General features: G+C 44.6%; 1 protein-coding gene and 2 long non-coding RNA genes across 4 annotated transcripts in view; 2 read left to right on the top strand and 1 right to left on the bottom strand.

The window, feature by feature from the left end:
- Positions 1-16,514, bottom strand: part of LOC122387364 (proteoglycan 4-like) — a 136,124-nt gene that overhangs the window by 98,002 nt on the left and 21,608 nt on the right. The window lies entirely within an intron of this gene.
- On the top strand, positions 833-5,096 carry LOC122387370. Its single transcript, XR_006257564.1, has 2 exons — positions 833-4,765; positions 4,907-5,096. It is a non-coding gene; the product is annotated as an uncharacterized LOC122387370 (long non-coding RNA).
- Positions 5,583-8,865, top strand: LOC122387371. The gene is made up of 3 exons (XR_006257565.1): positions 5,583-6,090; positions 6,268-6,340; positions 6,991-8,865. It is a non-coding gene; the product is annotated as an uncharacterized LOC122387371 (long non-coding RNA).

The raw sequence follows: 16,514 nt of genomic DNA, 5'->3' as shown, positions 1-16,514 counted from the left end.
TCAGAAGAGCTCCGCATAACTCACAGAAGAGACAGACAGGGGCTTTACATGGGGTTAGATGGCCTGATGACTTAGCTGGAATATGACCAAAATTAAATTGACAACTTTTAGGTGAAAGGTGGTGATTTGGGTTAAGGGGCGAGTCAACTACTGGGTTATTTTGCACCCATTAAATGAAACTTCTGCTCCAATTCTACCCTCTGAACCTCAATATCATGATCCACCTGTCCATCACTAGGTATCCTTCCTTATTACATAGAAACTTTGAATGGCATGGCAATTTATAATTTTAAATGACAATATTATATGTTTCTTCTGTAGGTAGGTAGGTAGATAGGTAGGTACACCAGACTGCTATGGACACTTTTCCAAGTTGGTGGGGCAAAAAACCTAATGTATGTCTTGGTTTGAGTCGTTTGATTGAGTTGATTGATTCCTTTCATTGTCGCGTTTGAGTCGATTGAATCAATTCCCGAAAACTGCTCTGACTTGATTGATTTGATTGGTTTCCCAAATTTGTCGTGATTGAATTGATTGCTATTGATTGAGTCGTATACAACCCTGCTCACAACATCGATAAATGCCTTAAATTGGAAATATTGAATTTCAAAATTGCAGCAATTTGATTCAGAGGGGCTAATGCATAGGAATACCCCTCTGAATGTGTGACGTCAGCGCAGATATCTAACGAATTTTACATGTTTGACTAAAACGTTTTGTAGCACGTGGTGGTATATGTTGCTTTGAGCTGCCAACCTATTGCTTCCAAATAAAGTCGCTAGGAACAGCGGAGATCCCAAAAAGTAAACAAAAGTAAAAGTCCAATATCTTGAAAACCGGTGAATATTTTTCGGTGAAATTTGGTAGATATTCGTTTTCGCTCTTTCTGAACCGAGCGACATCACTTTTATGCCAATTCATAAACTTTTTTGAAGGTGGGAGGGTCCCTTTAATCGTATTTGTGTAAATTAACGTATTCTGTCAAATACCGGCGTCCTATTTTTGTGCCGTCCATTCTTAAAATCATCAGTTCACTTGCAGACGATAATTAGAAGCTTTGCTTCCAATGGAATGCACGAAGCAATGACTGCATAATGCATTCTTTGTTTTAAAAACAAAACTGTGCAATAAAAATTGCACAAAACTTGTTCGATATCTAATCTACCTTTGGTGGCTTCAGCTTACCTGACAGTTCATTTATGTATCCACATTGCTAGGAAGCATATCATCCGTCTAATCCAAACATAAACTATTCTCGTTGTTGAAACTGGTGACGCACAAGCTGACGTAACGTTAGTGGAGACTTCATCTCAAAAAACAGCCTGCATGGGCTAAAATCCCGGGGGGCGCGTATGGCTCGTATCATTTGCGAGGCACGCGACGGGAGCCTTGAGGAGCTTTCCATGCTAAAGCGCCTCTAAACCCAGGTCTCACTTGGAGATCGATCTCACTCGGAGATCATGAGTCTGTTGTAGAGTGGCGTCATTTTACGTCCAGTCCACCGAACCAGTGTGCACAATTGCTGGCGGTGGATACCAGACTCCCCCCACGGGTCGTCATGTGCGAGGCAAGGTCGGGGATAAGATATCACGGCAGCAATTGAAGATAAAATTGAGATGCTTTATGTAAATGCTATTAGGCTGCTACATTTGCACAATGAGTGAGTGCAAAGCTTCTCTTTAATTGATATTTTTCATTATTCAAGCATACTATTACCTAATACGTCTGAGTCTACATTCACTTTATCCACGAAAATGCTTCAAAATCGCGTTTTTCGTCGGTAAATAGCATTGTAACCTTGCGTCAGTTGACACACGCTTTCACTGCCGCATCCGGACTCTCAGTGCATATTTGTCTATGCATCATGAGCTTAAGTATTGTTTCCTTTTTCGTTAGATCAAGCTTCAACTTCTAGCGCTTAATCGCTCATGCCAAGCAAAGTTTGCGGACTTGTTAAAGGTTAAAAGAAAATATATTTCCTTCAACAGATGTCTATAAAATGAGGCTGCGAATGAGCGGTTTTCTTCTGGCAATTATGGTACTATAGCACGTTGCTGATGGAAGGCGGTCAAGAAAAAGATTATTTGCAGTTGTGCCTCATCGTCACTTATTTGCCAAATGAAATTTTAATTGCTGCTGTTATCCCCGGCTATAGTGTCTACGGTGGCGAGCTTTCTCCGCGGACCTTCAACTTCAAGACCTTCTACTTCAAGACCTTCAACTTCTTAACAACTAAAGGGATATTCTCGTCATACTGCACTGTCCATGACGTGCATGTCGGGTCATCGACATGCATGCTCAATACCATTAGTGCACATGCTGCACCAGACTATATTTACGGACGTTGACTGTTTGCTTTAGGCACTGTTTCAAGCATTGTACGATGGCCGATAACAAAAGTATTTGTTAACGTTTTCAAGTTCCATTCGGAGTATCCGAAACTACGACGCAATGTTAGTCGGAACTAACGTATCTGGTTAATCATGTTATCGCATGATGTTCTTGCTCATTGGCAAACATTATTTCAGCAGTCGATACGTCCTCCAAACTTCAGTAACTGTTACTATATAGTCCCCGTTCGTCACAAACGACCGTTGACATTTTGTCAACCTCAAATTCGAATATATTAACCGTTTACACGCACGAGAATATCCCTTTATCCAAACTAGCAAGTGTGTCTACTGTTTTCTTACTAGGCAAACAAAAGTTTGTCACAGCATGTGCGCAGTTCACTTTACCTATGTGCATTCATACTAAAAGCCATTCGTCTACAAGCAAGTTATTTATTTGCGCTATTGACGTAAGCTTTCATGAAGGCCAAACCAATGCTGATTCGTCAATGCTGATTGTCAGCTTGAAAGTAAAGATGAGCAAAGTGGTTCAACTGAATCTTATGGTTGCAGTAGGGCATATTAGAAGTAAGTGACAAGTATGTGTCAGCAATTGTTTATGCTTCTTAACCCTAGATACTTTTGATTCAATCCTTTTGGTGATGACGTAATGTGGCAGAAAACAGTAGACACACTTCATCTCATCGGAAACCCTGAATGATTGGTATTTGTGAGCATGTGTGCCTGTGAGTGTGTAAGGGTGGATGTGGGTGTGTGGGTATGTATGTGCGTATGTGAGGGTGTGCGTGTCATCTTACACGTAATTTAGTGAATGAGTGAATTGGTACTAGTTTTCAAGTAAATACGTGCATGGGTGCGTGTAGTCAGTGGTGTATGGAACTAGCATTGTGCCTGCCTGCTGCCAACGAAATATGCAAGCCCACACAGAGAAAACAGTTTTATTGTGCAAAACTACATGCTGCTGGCAGGGTTTACATGCAAGTCACATATTGCAGGTCTACCATAAGCAGAGCGATGTGACATCTGATAAGTACCTAACTCACAGCAACACATACTCTGCATGTCCAGGGAAAGTGAGTTGTGCTCGGAACAGATTGGCCAGACAGTTTTGTCCTATCAAATTCAGAATTGTTTCATCCTCCTCACAGTTGCCATTAACATCATGAGCACACATTATTGCTAGATCTGAATGCCAGCTGCCTATTGCACCGCTGGCACGTAGTTTGAGACAAAGATGCCGCCAGTTTTCCACCTCGCTGCTGATACAATGCAATACTGCTACAAAATGTCCGTGTTCTGTGTTTTTAGTGTTGTATGTTTGTATATGAGTCTTGCGTCGTGTGAACATTACCTACATGAGTTAAAGTGTTCCCGCGAAAGTAGGTACTGAATTAGCTCAAGCCAGGATTGCGTTGCGGATATATTTGTAGGCCATACAATGTTTTATGGCGTCATTTACGACATTTCCTGTTTTTCTTGTCGTTGTATGCACGTGAGTTGTGCCGCATGTTGCGCTTGTAAATCATGTTCTCAATGTCATTTTCTTTTGGTACAATTGGTCACCACTACACATCACTCGCATACACTCGCCCAAGCAAGTCGGATATCAATCACTGTCCAGAAGTGCATGATGCATTCAACCACGCATAGAACACTGGCACACCAAGAACATGAACTCACGCAAAAACGAGAGGGCTATCACACGACTTCGCATTGGACACACCGCTATCACACACAACTACATCATCACAAGAAGCCCGAGACCGAAATGCAACACCTGCAACACTTTCATCACTGTCAAACATCTGCTACTCACATGCCCACAATACCAACACCACAGGACACACATACAAACATACTGCAGAGACGCCAACATCCCACTAACACTCACAACACTGCTCGGGGACTTACACCCCGAGCTAACAACACTACTCATCCACTAAAGACACAACACTGGGCTGATCAATGACCTGTAAATCTCCTCCCCTAGAGCCAAGGACAAAAAAGCCAAAAAAGCCAAAAAAAGAAGCAAAAAAGAAAAAACAATATTCAAAACAATGAGAATCAAAATAAAAGACCCCAGAATGGCAAAATGGCAAAAAAAAAACAAAAACAAAAAAAAATAATAGAAGGGGCAATCCGGCTACCCGGGAGGAGATAGCTAGGAACCCAGTCCCACCCCTCAGCCCACCCTTACGAGCCAAGAAGACAACGGACACTTCAAGGCAACGGACGGACCAACAACGAAGACGGACGACAGAACCGGGCCCAAATACAGGACGCTGTGGTGGCCCGTAAGCTACAAATACCATACCATACCATACCAGTGCATCATGCATCAGAATAAGCTTCATTGAACACACTCGTCATCATGAACGGCATCTAGGAGTTTCATGAGTTTGGATCTGTGACCAGTAAGTGGAATGGGAGCATAATGGTACACGCTACCAAACCAGATATGCCTACACAACGTTAATATTTTTTTTTTTTGTAATGCAACAAGGGAACGAAAAGCGTGTTCAAAACTTTAACTCCTTGTCCTTATGTGCCTGCAGGCTGATTTCGCAGTATCCAATGGCAACCGTGTATGACCAGGCGCCGCTTGGACGCCTTGTCCAGTCACGTCTTCTGGGACTGTGTGATGACTGCCTCTGCATTCTCAAGTGCCAGTTTCTGCCTCCGGCCCATTTCATTATCAAAGGATGCTGTTAGCTTAACGAACAGCTCTGCTCCAAGATTCCAAACGGTTTTACGGTACTGTATGCCTACAAAACGTTAATATTTTTTGGAGGCGGTAATACTCGGATGAACTGACCTTTATGGGTGGGTATTCAACGTTGAATAAAGTAGGCTTGTAGCCCTCTGCCTATTGACTTCTAAGGGTTTTAGTAATATTTATCGAATATCTCATCTGATATGCATTTTCACTCACAGTCGTCGAAATCGAAAAATCATAAGCTTAGAAATCCGCGGACTTGACATATTATATTTTATCGACGATTCGTTTCGACTTGCTGTCATGTCAGCTAATCATCCGTTGCTTCTCCTATTTTCACAGGTGCATTACCTGTCATCTTTACCGTCGATACCGTTGAAGATTTTACCGTCGATCACGGAGCACCCATTGCGCTGGCCGTTGCTGGCACTTTTTTATTTGTCACTAGCTATTAGTTATCTGCAGATATGCATTAGCCACCTGTACACCCGCTTACACTAGCTCTCAAGTCTCATCATCTAGTTCTACGTATGTGTGTGTTTGTTTTAATTGTATTGCCGATGAATTCGGTAGACATGCTCCGCCCGCAAACATGTACCACATGATGCAGTTCACTGAATGTAGCAGTTAATCACTCGTAAAAAGCGGTCATGTTTTCGTATAGTGTAGGTATGCATCTATGTAAGCATGTGTTCACACTCATGAGCGATCCACACATGATATTGCATTTCCTGTTCAGTTATATTTTTAGCACTGGAACACGATGCTCATACACTGTGTTGTTATCTTTCTTTTTTCGCCTGCTCCTTCCTCCAACTTGTGTCTTTGAGTATTTCAGTCACATGCTCAAACGTTCTTAAATGCTCTCGCCATCGGTTTACGGATGCGTTGAAAACGGACATGTGATGACCAAATTTAACAATATGCGGACAATGGATCGACTTCTTGAAGCCTGTGGACGTGATACACCTTCTCCATCACCATCAAGAGATCAACATTTTCGAAGGCACTTGCGTACGGCTGGTATGTATTCATATTTGAATGTCCATTGTCAACACGTTGCAGAATGCTTTACATTTTGTGTGATCATTTACTGTCCTCATTCCTACACAATGCCAACATGTTTGTCATCGTCTTCATGTACCTATCAATTGGGATTGATGTTTGCGTTTACTGACAGACACTTGTCAACATTTTCAGCAGTGTCCGGCGCAATGCTGAATGCGACCTGTTATCTGTTGGATCTACTCTGTGAGCCCGAACCCCAGTGCAAGTGAGTTGTTTGTTACACCAGTGCCGGAGCACTCTGTAATATGTGCAAGAGCCTGTGACTTTGTTTGCTTGGCTAACTAAACGCATACCTACGGAAAATCATTCCAACGTTGCTTTAGTTTTCAGTTGAGATGTCAATCGGATACCAACTTTTTGGTATACCGATACCAAACCGATACCAACTCGGTATTTGGTATTTCAATCCTAATGTGTTTGGTATTTTGTTGGTATCATGAACCCTCGCTAATGTCTAAGAGGCTAAGAAATCGGTAAAAAGTTGGTTTTTTCCTCATGTTCCCAAGTTGGTTTGGTTTCGGTATATTTCTCCACGGTTTTGGTTGGTATTTGGTTTGGTATCGGTATTCCGATTTTCCGTAATTGACATCACTAGTTTTCAGTGTTTTACTGTATTTTTAAAGCAGTGCCTACACATATCAATCAAATATATCCCGCGTACCGGGGGGGGGGGGGGGCGGATTTCCGCCCCCCCCCCTGAGGTTTTCCCACTATCTACGGTTTTCAGGTTTTCAGGAAAACCGTGCGCAGGATATTCTAAATGCCTTAATATGGTCCATTCCATAACCATCTAACCGAATTCCCGAATTCCCGATATTCGAACCGAATTTCGCAAACCTTCTCCCTTTCTGGCAGTGGCACTGTTCGACTATAGCGCTGGACGTCGTCTACTTTTTGCTAGAGGGAAAGGTCATCATCCGTCCATGAACTTCGGGCTGCTCACAGCTATATTGCCTTGGCAAGTTCTTTGAGCACTCAATACTGGACTTGGGCTGCGAAAGCTAATGACAATTTGGGGAGCTTGATATTGCAATGGCTATGACGTGAAGGCTCAATATGACGAACAGCTCGACTATTCACCATTGTCAACGCTTATGATAGCTAAATATCATTGTGCTTGGTGTACATTCACGTCTCGTTTCCTTGCTCCATTTGTACCTCACCGGTCGTCCGTCCCCACAGGCCTCGGCTGCAGCACAAGCCACATTCATCGGCCCAATCATCAGTTATTCATCCTGCAAGTTTTAAGTCACTTCGTTGTGACCCGGACATCGTCATCTTTCAACGAGTTCAAATGATTATTTCATTCATCATCGTCGATCAGACTCATCATGTAAAGACACTTCCATAATGCTAGCCGCCATCTACGTTTGTGCAGGAAGCAAATATCAGGTTGTTATTAGCTGCGGGCTACTCAGTACCGACTGAACTACTGGCAGTAGTGTGCGAGCACCTAATACTTGTATTGTGATACCAAAGCTAAAACGGATGATAGCTTAGCGCATAGGGCCCTACCGCTTTCCACACACACACACACAAACAAAACTTGACTTTGGGCATTAGCACCATGGCAGGATAAACAGGCAGTTTCGCTGTTTTTCACTGCTTTCATTGGCAGGTGTTACTGCTCATTCCCGTTTTATGTGATGTTAGAACAGCCCTTCACCATAGTCCTGTTTTCTCCTTTGCCGTTTTCCATAGACATCAGATGCGACATGCACTCCAACGATCGGTCAGGCGCATCACCGTCAATCCGGTCGCCTGTTAAGCAGTTCGTAATCATCGTCAGTCTTCGACATCTGTCAACACACTTATCCACATTATCGCCTTACTTTTTATCTTATCAATATGCAAGAATGAGTGCAAAATGCATTCCAATATTGCATCAGTTGATGTTGTATCGCAATGACACCGCGTCCTCACCTCACATCTGTTGTGCATACTTGATCACGAATGCCAGTTATACGCAGATTCACATGGTGAAGTTTTACTCCGTTGACGTTTTCTTTCCATTCTTGTAGTCGATCAAGAGGGATTACAGTTGCACATGCGGCCTTACACATGCGTCCTTACATGTTAGCTGATTGATATGTTGGACACACTGGTTCCTGTGACTCCAAGTAGTTCTGCATTGGTATTGCTTCACTTTATATGTTCTACCCAAAGATCGTTTCTAGTTTTGTCTTAGCTTGCAGCTGTATGCCATGAACATACAGGGTACTGCGCATCTTTATCGTGACATTCCTGTAGTTTCGTCACTTTCGCGGATGATTAGGACCATGAGCTCAGTTGCAGATGCGTCCAGCAGCCACCGACATTTCTACACTTTAAATTCCTAGTCTCGGATCTTATCCACATGCCAACATGATTTGAACATTTCACACGTTTAGTGATGAAATGAGCAGGTATCATCTACTACATTATATTTTCATGTAAAGCACACTCCAGTCTGTGAAAAAAGAAAACCATTAGGAGCAACAATCATGCCTTAGACAGTATAGTTGCCATAGATATTACGTTGTGCAGCGGGCAGGCCGGTGCACGAAATGGCGAGTGTGAATGCAGGAATGCGTGTGAAAAACTGCCTTGGTGTGGAGTGGCTGGTTTGTCTTCCGTTACATCGTAACGGGCTCTTGACGTAGTCTTTTTTTAGTAACACCAATCATCTTTCGAACTTGAATTAACGTAATTGAAAGATGGCTATCACATTTGGAGCCAACTTTTTTGCTAACGGCGTCAAGGGCGGGCAGCGCGGTGCGTGGATGCCTTTTGGTAAAGCTCACGTCCTAATATACTATCCAGCCCTTACCAAGCGTGCATCCATGTTTCCTCCATCCGGCTCCTCGTGCCGCTGCCTGGAATATTAGCCTACGGCTAATATACCAAGAGATGGAAAACTTTTCGTTGGTATGGAATATGGATGCCTCGTGGTTCAACTGGTGATGTTCAAAACAACTGTACCGTGTGTCAGGTAGGTCTTACTTACTCACTTTCCGCTTCATTTTTTTCTCGGCCGCGTAGGAAATATGATTTGACGGTAATCGTGGCGCTTTTGTTTCAGTGGCTGAATGACAGCGACATCTATAACTCAGGCTGCACTCAGAGCCCGAGTCTGAGTTTGGCTAAAAAAATCGCCCATAAAAAATTCGCCCATCGCCCGCCCGCCGCGAAACGGGTGATTTTGTTTTTGCGTCGTTTTCGGTAAAAGGTTTATTTTCGGTTGGCGGCGGCCGGGCGCATTTTTGCGGTTTTTGCGTTTGACGGCGGGCGGCCGTTTTTTGCGGCGTTTTGCGGTTGGCGGCGTAGAGTGCAGTGCACGTCAGTTCGTAGAACACGTAACCGCAGGTTGTTTGAAAAGACAAACACTATTCGTTAGAATTGTGTTTTTCTATTGAAAAACAACCGGAGCGGTCGTTCTCCGGGCTATGTTTTGCAAGTCTGGCAGCGAATCAGTACAAGTTGAGCCTCTCCTAAACGAATCGCTCAATCTTCGTAAAAAGTTCAGAGTATGGGCTCCCGCAGGCGATCTACCTGATGGCATCGGTCGCTACTCGCTTAAAACCTCGTGGCACGTGGCACGTGCCATTCCATTTTTTCCATGTTAAGTCAATTGGGTTTGGGGCACTTTTTGCGCCATCGGGAATGGCGGAAAAACGAGCCAAGAAAGGGGTGGTTTTCATCCCAGCATTTTATGGCAAACACGTTTGGGTACACGCTAGTGTGCGCCGTATACCCCTCAGAATTTCGTAACGTGCCTTTGCACGAGGTCAAAGTTGAACTTTTTTCGCTCCCCATGTTAAGTCAATGGGCGTTTTTGCAGAGACATTTTCATTCGTTCATTGTACAAAATTATATGATACGATTTTGTCCAAACTTTCAACACTTATTCAGAATAGGCCGTAGTACATGCCGTTATGCTTCGTTAAGCTGTCAGAATTCGTTTGTTCTTTTTAAGCTCGTTTAAAAAAGAATTTTTTTAACATGCAAAGTCAATGAGAGCGTCTTTGATGCTTAATAACTTTTTACGTTAAAGATATATTTAAGTGAAAAGTTGATAGGTTATACAACTTTTGATGCTCTTTCCAGTGATATATAGAACGTCATTGCACGTTGTGCCGTTTTCGAGAAATTTAGTAAAAAAGCACGACATTACCGAGATTTGAGCTCACACCTATTATGGCCTTGGCTCAGACAGTATACGAACAGGTGACAGGGATACCTCCCATAGAAGAATGCGACACGAATTTAATGCTAAATATTAGCGGCCTGCCGCCGTGGGGACGTTTTTGTACGACTTATATCTCGGCAGCCACTGGACCGATACACTTGCGGTTTTTTGTATGGGGTAGCGTATACCCTTCTTACAAGTATTTTACTATGGACAATGCATGCGGGTGACCCCTACTGCACGTGACACGTGTAAAACAGAGAGGTGTCACTTTTGTTGTAATGACAATACCACGGTAATTCCTGAGGAGATTCTGCTGAAACTACACAAGGATGTAGGCACACACCGGGCCATGCCTTTCCATGTGCTACGGCTGGGGTGCAACTGCACGTGCACGCGTGCAGGGTGACGCTTCCAGATCTCGAGAACGGCCGGGCCGATTGAGCTCAAATTTGGTACACCGCTAGAGACCGGTTAGTAGAGTGCCGTGCGCAAGTCAGATGGGATCCATCTTGCACGTGCGCACGTGCAGGGTGATGCTTCCAGATCTCAAGAACGGCTGGACCGATTGCACTCAAATTCGGCACACCTCTAGAGACCGATTAGTATGGTGCCGTGCACAAGTCAGTTAGTATGTATTTTCATGTGCCACGGTTGGGGTGCAGTTCCACGTGCGCACGTGTAGGGGTCGCTTCAAGATCTTGGAAACGGCTGGGCCGACTCAGATTAAATTCGGTACACCGCTAGAGACCGGCGAATAGATTGCCGTGCACAAGTCAATTGGGACCCAGGTAGCACGTGCGCACGTGCAGGGTGTCGCTTCGAGATCTCGAAAACGGCCAGGCCGATTGCACTCAAATTTGGCACACCGCTAGAGACCGGTTAGTAACCGCAGGTTGTTTGTAAAGACAAACACTATTCGTTAGAATTGTGTTTTTCTATTGAAAAACAACCGGAGCGGTCGTTCTCCGGGCTATGTTTTGCAAGTCTGGCAGCGAATCAGTACAACTTGACCGGGGCCTAGACGAATCGCTCAATCTTCGTAAAAAGTTCAGGGTATGGGCTCCAGCAGGCGATCTACCTGATGGCACCGGTCGCTACTCGCTTAAAACCTCGTGGCACGTGGCACGTGCGTTTCAATTTTCGCCCATGTTAAGTCAATGGGGTTTTGGACACTTTTTGCGCGATCGCCAATAGCGGAAAAAATCGCGGAACAAGGTATGGTTTGCTGCACACCATTTTATGACCGACACATTCAGGTACACGCCCGTGTGCGCCGTATACCCGTCAGAATTCGTTTACTTGAGTTGCACGAGTTTGAAGTTGAAGTTTTTTTGCTCCCCATGTTAAGTCAATGGGCGTTTTTGCAGAGACATTTTCATTTGTTCATTGTACAAAACTATATGATACGATTTTGCTTAAACTGTCAGGACATGTTGAGAAACGACCATAGAACATGTTGTTATGCTTCGTTAAGCTCTCAGAATTCGTTTGGTCTTTTTAAGGTCGTTTAAAAATGAAAAATTTAAACATGGAAAGTCAATGGGAGCGTCTTTGGTGCTTAATAACTTTGTACGTTGAAGATATATTTAAGTGAAAAGTTGATAAGTTATACAACTTTTGATGCTCCTTCCAATGATATATAGAGCGTTATTGCACGTTGTGCCGTTTTTGAGAAATTTAGTAAAAAAGCACGACATTACCGAGATTTGAATTCACACCTATATATGGTCTTGCTCAGACAGTATACGAACAGGTGACGGGGATACCTCCCATTGAAGGATGCGATTTAATGCTAAATATTAGCGGCCGGCCTCCGTGGGGACGTTTTTGTACGACTTATATCTCCGCAAGCAGGGGACCGATACTCTTGCGGTTTTTTGTGTGGGGTAGCGTATACCCTTCTTAGAAGTATTTACTATGGATGATGCATGCCGGTGACCCCTACTGCACGTGACACGTGTAAAACGGAGAGGTGCCACTTTTGTTGTAATGACAATAACACGGTAATTACTTGGCTGATTGCACTGAAACTACACAAGGATGTAGGCACCCGCCGGACCAGGCCTTTTCATGTGCTATGGTTGGGGTGCAACTGCACGTGCGCACGTGCAGGGTGACGCTTCGAGATCTCGAGAACGGCCGGGCCGATTGAGTTCAAATTTGGTACAGCGCTAGAGACCGGTTAGTAGGGTGCCGTGCGCAAGTCAGTTAGGACCCATCTTGCACGTGCGCACGTGCAGGGTGACGCTTCCAGATCTCAGGAACGGCTGGGCCGATTGCATTCAAGTTCGGCACACCTTTAGAGACCGGTTAGTAGGGTGCTGTGCACAAGTCAGTTAGTATGTATATTCATGTGTCACGGTTGGGGTGCAACTGCACGTACGCACGTGATAGGGGTCGCTTCCAGATCTTGAAAACGGCTGGGCCGATTGAGCTCAAATTCCGTACACCACTAGAGACCGGCAACTAGGGTGCCGTGCACAAGTCAGTTGGGACCCAGGTTGCACGTGCGCACGTGAAGGTTGCCGCTTCAAGATCTCGAAAACGACCGGGCCGATTGCACTCAATTTTACACACCTCTAGAGTGGTTAGTAGATTGTCCTGTTCGTCAGTTCGTAGCGCACCCACTCCGGTCTGCACGTGCCAGGCCCATCCTCTCGTTTGGCGGCGGGTAACCGCAGGTTGTTTCTTCATTAGACAAACACTATTCGTTAGAATTGTTTTCTATTGAAAAAAAAACAACCGGAGCAGCCCTTCACCGGGCTATGTTTTGCATAGTTGGCCGCAATCGAAATGTGTCTGTGATTGCTGTAGAAGACTAGACCAGGAAACAATCGGTGAGTGCTACCAAAACACAATAACCTCCGCCCGATTGGGGCGGGGGCGCTTGTAGCCACACCTATTAGTTTTTTTTTGCGTTTGTTAAGAAAATTACTACGCGCATTGTTATAAAGCTTTGTGTGATAGATCAATTTCAGCGGCATGGTTGGACCTCTATGTAGGCACACACCTGACACCGGCGACAACGGCTGCGCCGATTGCGCTTCAATCTTCATTCATGCGGCTACATACGGAAGAGGGGGCACTGCGGCGCAACATGCTTTCAGGCGTTTGACACTTCTGCGTCATCTAGCGAGTAAAACGGAATGTTTGGATTGAAAATGCCACACGCATTTACCACACTCGATAATCGTCCTTAAAAGCTTCAGTTTCGTGCGAGTCATCAGTTCTAAAGAGATAGTGGTTATCCCGGATCCCTTATTACTCCGCCATTCATTTAGGCGGTTATATACAATAGAGCCAGCATTGCGGCACAGCATACATTCAGGCGTTTGACGCTTCTGCCATCTAGCGAGTAAAAAGGAATGTGAGGTGTTTTCGGCTGATATAGATCCGTTGAAGCATCAATATTAAACTTGATATTCGGCACAAGTCACTGACTCTGATTCGAATGGTGACGTCGACGGCGACCGTGACGTCACCATTGCGTCAATATTGATTAACCCTCGCCCGCACATGCCATTTTCCCATCCTGGAACGCACATGGGGGGGGGGGTGGTTGCCACCCCCCCCGCGCCATTTCGTTCCTGTTGGAGATAGAGCTTAGCGGTAAAAACCAAAAAGATTCTTTGGGAAGAGACGAATCCAATGGTACCCAGTTTTACCTCTTCAGGTCAGTCATTGACCTTCCAGGTCAGGTCAAACTAAAAAATGTTGCTGTTTTGGGTCTCCGTTGGATACCAAGTGCTTTGCTTATTATATACCCGATGACGTTGCCGTTTTCTGGTGCCAAGCCAGCTAAAACCTCTTTCCCACAATACCCGACCAGGTTTTTGCTGCTGAGGTCATTTCAGGTCAAGTTAGGTCAAGATCAGTTATATGTGTTTGTATGTCTGTGTGTGTCTGTGTGTACTGATGTGTGCACCGAATGTTTATGTGTCCATATTACATGAAATCATGATCTGAGAAGCTTTTACCAAAAATGCAGTCAAAAAACTTCACAAAAAGTAAATTCCGCTTGCCTAAAACGCAATTATCTTAGATGACCTAGGTTGACCTTGACCCTGACCTTGACATATGTACATCGTCGAACAACATGTTCCATGATAGGTGGGAGGTAAGACTGGCAAAAAAGGCCGAAATCAAGGTGTCAAAAGCTCACAAGGCCCATAGCCAAAGCAAGATGTTGAGAATTGGCCATTTGGGTCATGACATGACCTGAAAAACAAGGTCATATCTCCGAAACCAAAAACCACAGATTCAAGCCGGATCTTATGACACCGACCGCATTTTCTGGTTAAGTAAGGTCACTGACCTAATGTGCCACGATTGGGGTGCAACTGTACGTGCCCACGTGCAGGGTGATGCTTCCAGATCTCGAGAACGGCCGGGCCGATTGTGCTCAGATTTGGCACACCGCTAGAGACCGCGCAGTAGGGTGCCTTGCACAGGTCAGCTGGGCCCCAGGTTGCACGTGCGCACGTGCAGGGTGACGCTTCCAGATCTCAGGAACGGCTGGGCCGATTGCATTCAAATTCGGCACACCTTTTTTTTTTTTTACACTTTCTTGTTTATTTGTACATCTTTCAATGCATTCGTTTACAGACCCTTGGATGTGTTAACATGCGCTTACATTGTTTACACAATCCCGCTTCCTGCAAGCGACGGAAACTGGTTTGCAGGGGTCAGGTGTGACCATTACGTCGGTGACAGCGATGCACAGTACAATCGAAGCGCCGCGACCGACGGGTGGAACGGCACCACTGCACTCGTCGGCCCACTGCCCGTCGCTGCCTGGCGGACAGAACGGCGAACGCTTAGCCAACCCCTTCGCGTGGTAGTATATTCCGCTGACTGTCCGTCCTCGCTCCCACTGCACCGAGCATGGTCAACAGTTGGCTATATTTACGACAGAAGACATCTACCCTATTAGTACAGTCTGCTATATATCGCTCCACATTTAAGTAATTTGTTATAAACGTGATAAAACCGGGTGCATCTGGTCTTTTCCCCAAATTTCTACACTGCCATATGTAAGCTTTACCGAGCAGGAGCGCCACCCGCAGCGGCGCCGCCGCCAATGGTCCGTTGCGCTCACACGTGCCCAGCACTATCACCGACGGCACAAGAGGCGTGGCAAGCGAGAACATTCTTTTGAATTCTAACCAAAAGGTTTTACTGGATTCGCAACTCCAAAAGATATGCAAGATGCTTTCAACGGGCCATGAACAACGATCACATTTTTCGTCGTCCCTAATACGGTATAAAAACAGGAGCCTGTTTGTAGGTAAAATCCTATGTAATAGACGTAACTGTAGCCAGCGAATTTTGAAGTCATTTGTGCTTTCATAAATACATTTAAAGACTTCTTTCCATGAGCCTGTTTGGATTTGTAGTTCGCGTTCCCATTTTTCTTGAGCTTTATTAGGAGTAGTTGTCACAGTGAGATTTATCATTTGTTTGTATGACCACTTTGCCGTTTTGTAAGTATTGTTTAATTCCTCGTATAAATCAACCTCACGATGATTCATTGTTTGTTCGGGCCTGTTCAGTTTGCGTTTCCAATCTCGTGGAATTCGTTCCAAAATAGTGTGCCAGGTAAGGAAGTGACCACAATTATACTTCCTCTGTAGTTCATTACAGTTCATGATACGCCTAGCGCTGGCATTATACAAATCTTTAATTCTTAATACGCCATTCGATAACATCCTTCTTTTCGGAATGCTGGGATGGTTATCTAATCGCAATGCCTGATTGAGCCAAAGGGACTCGTTTATGATCGACAACTCAGTTAAACTGGTACCCTGTGAGATAGTCTGCCAGGCAAGTACTGTCTCTATCCAGAAAGGATTATGCACTACATCACATAACTCTTTCTTCGCTATGTTGCATTCAAAAATACTAAGGGTATCCGTAACACTGAGTTTGCTTTTCATCACGTCTTTCCATTTCCCTCGGGTATCATCGTCAAGGTATTTCTTGACCCATGTTATTCTAAGGCTGTCGGCCTGCACTGACGGATCTGGCACTTTTAGTCCTCCAAAGTGATAGTCATTTTTCATTGTTGTTCTCTTTATCTTATCCTTGCCTTTGTTCCAAATAAAATTGAACATTATCTTTTCAATCTCTTTTAATTGCTGTTTGTCTGGTTTCTCTATTACTGACATTGTGTATACCAACTGTGACAATGCAACCGATTTGATTAGAT

The sequence above is a fragment of the Amphibalanus amphitrite genome, unplaced genomic scaffold (genome assembly GCF_019059575.1).
Source record: "Amphibalanus amphitrite isolate SeventyFive unplaced genomic scaffold, NRLGWU_Aamphi_draft 000284F_arrow, whole genome shotgun sequence".
Taxonomy (NCBI): Eukaryota; Metazoa; Arthropoda; class Thecostraca; order Balanomorpha; family Balanidae; genus Amphibalanus; species Amphibalanus amphitrite.
Note: the sequence above shows the minus strand (reverse complement) of the source record. Positions and strands in the feature narration are given on the sequence as shown.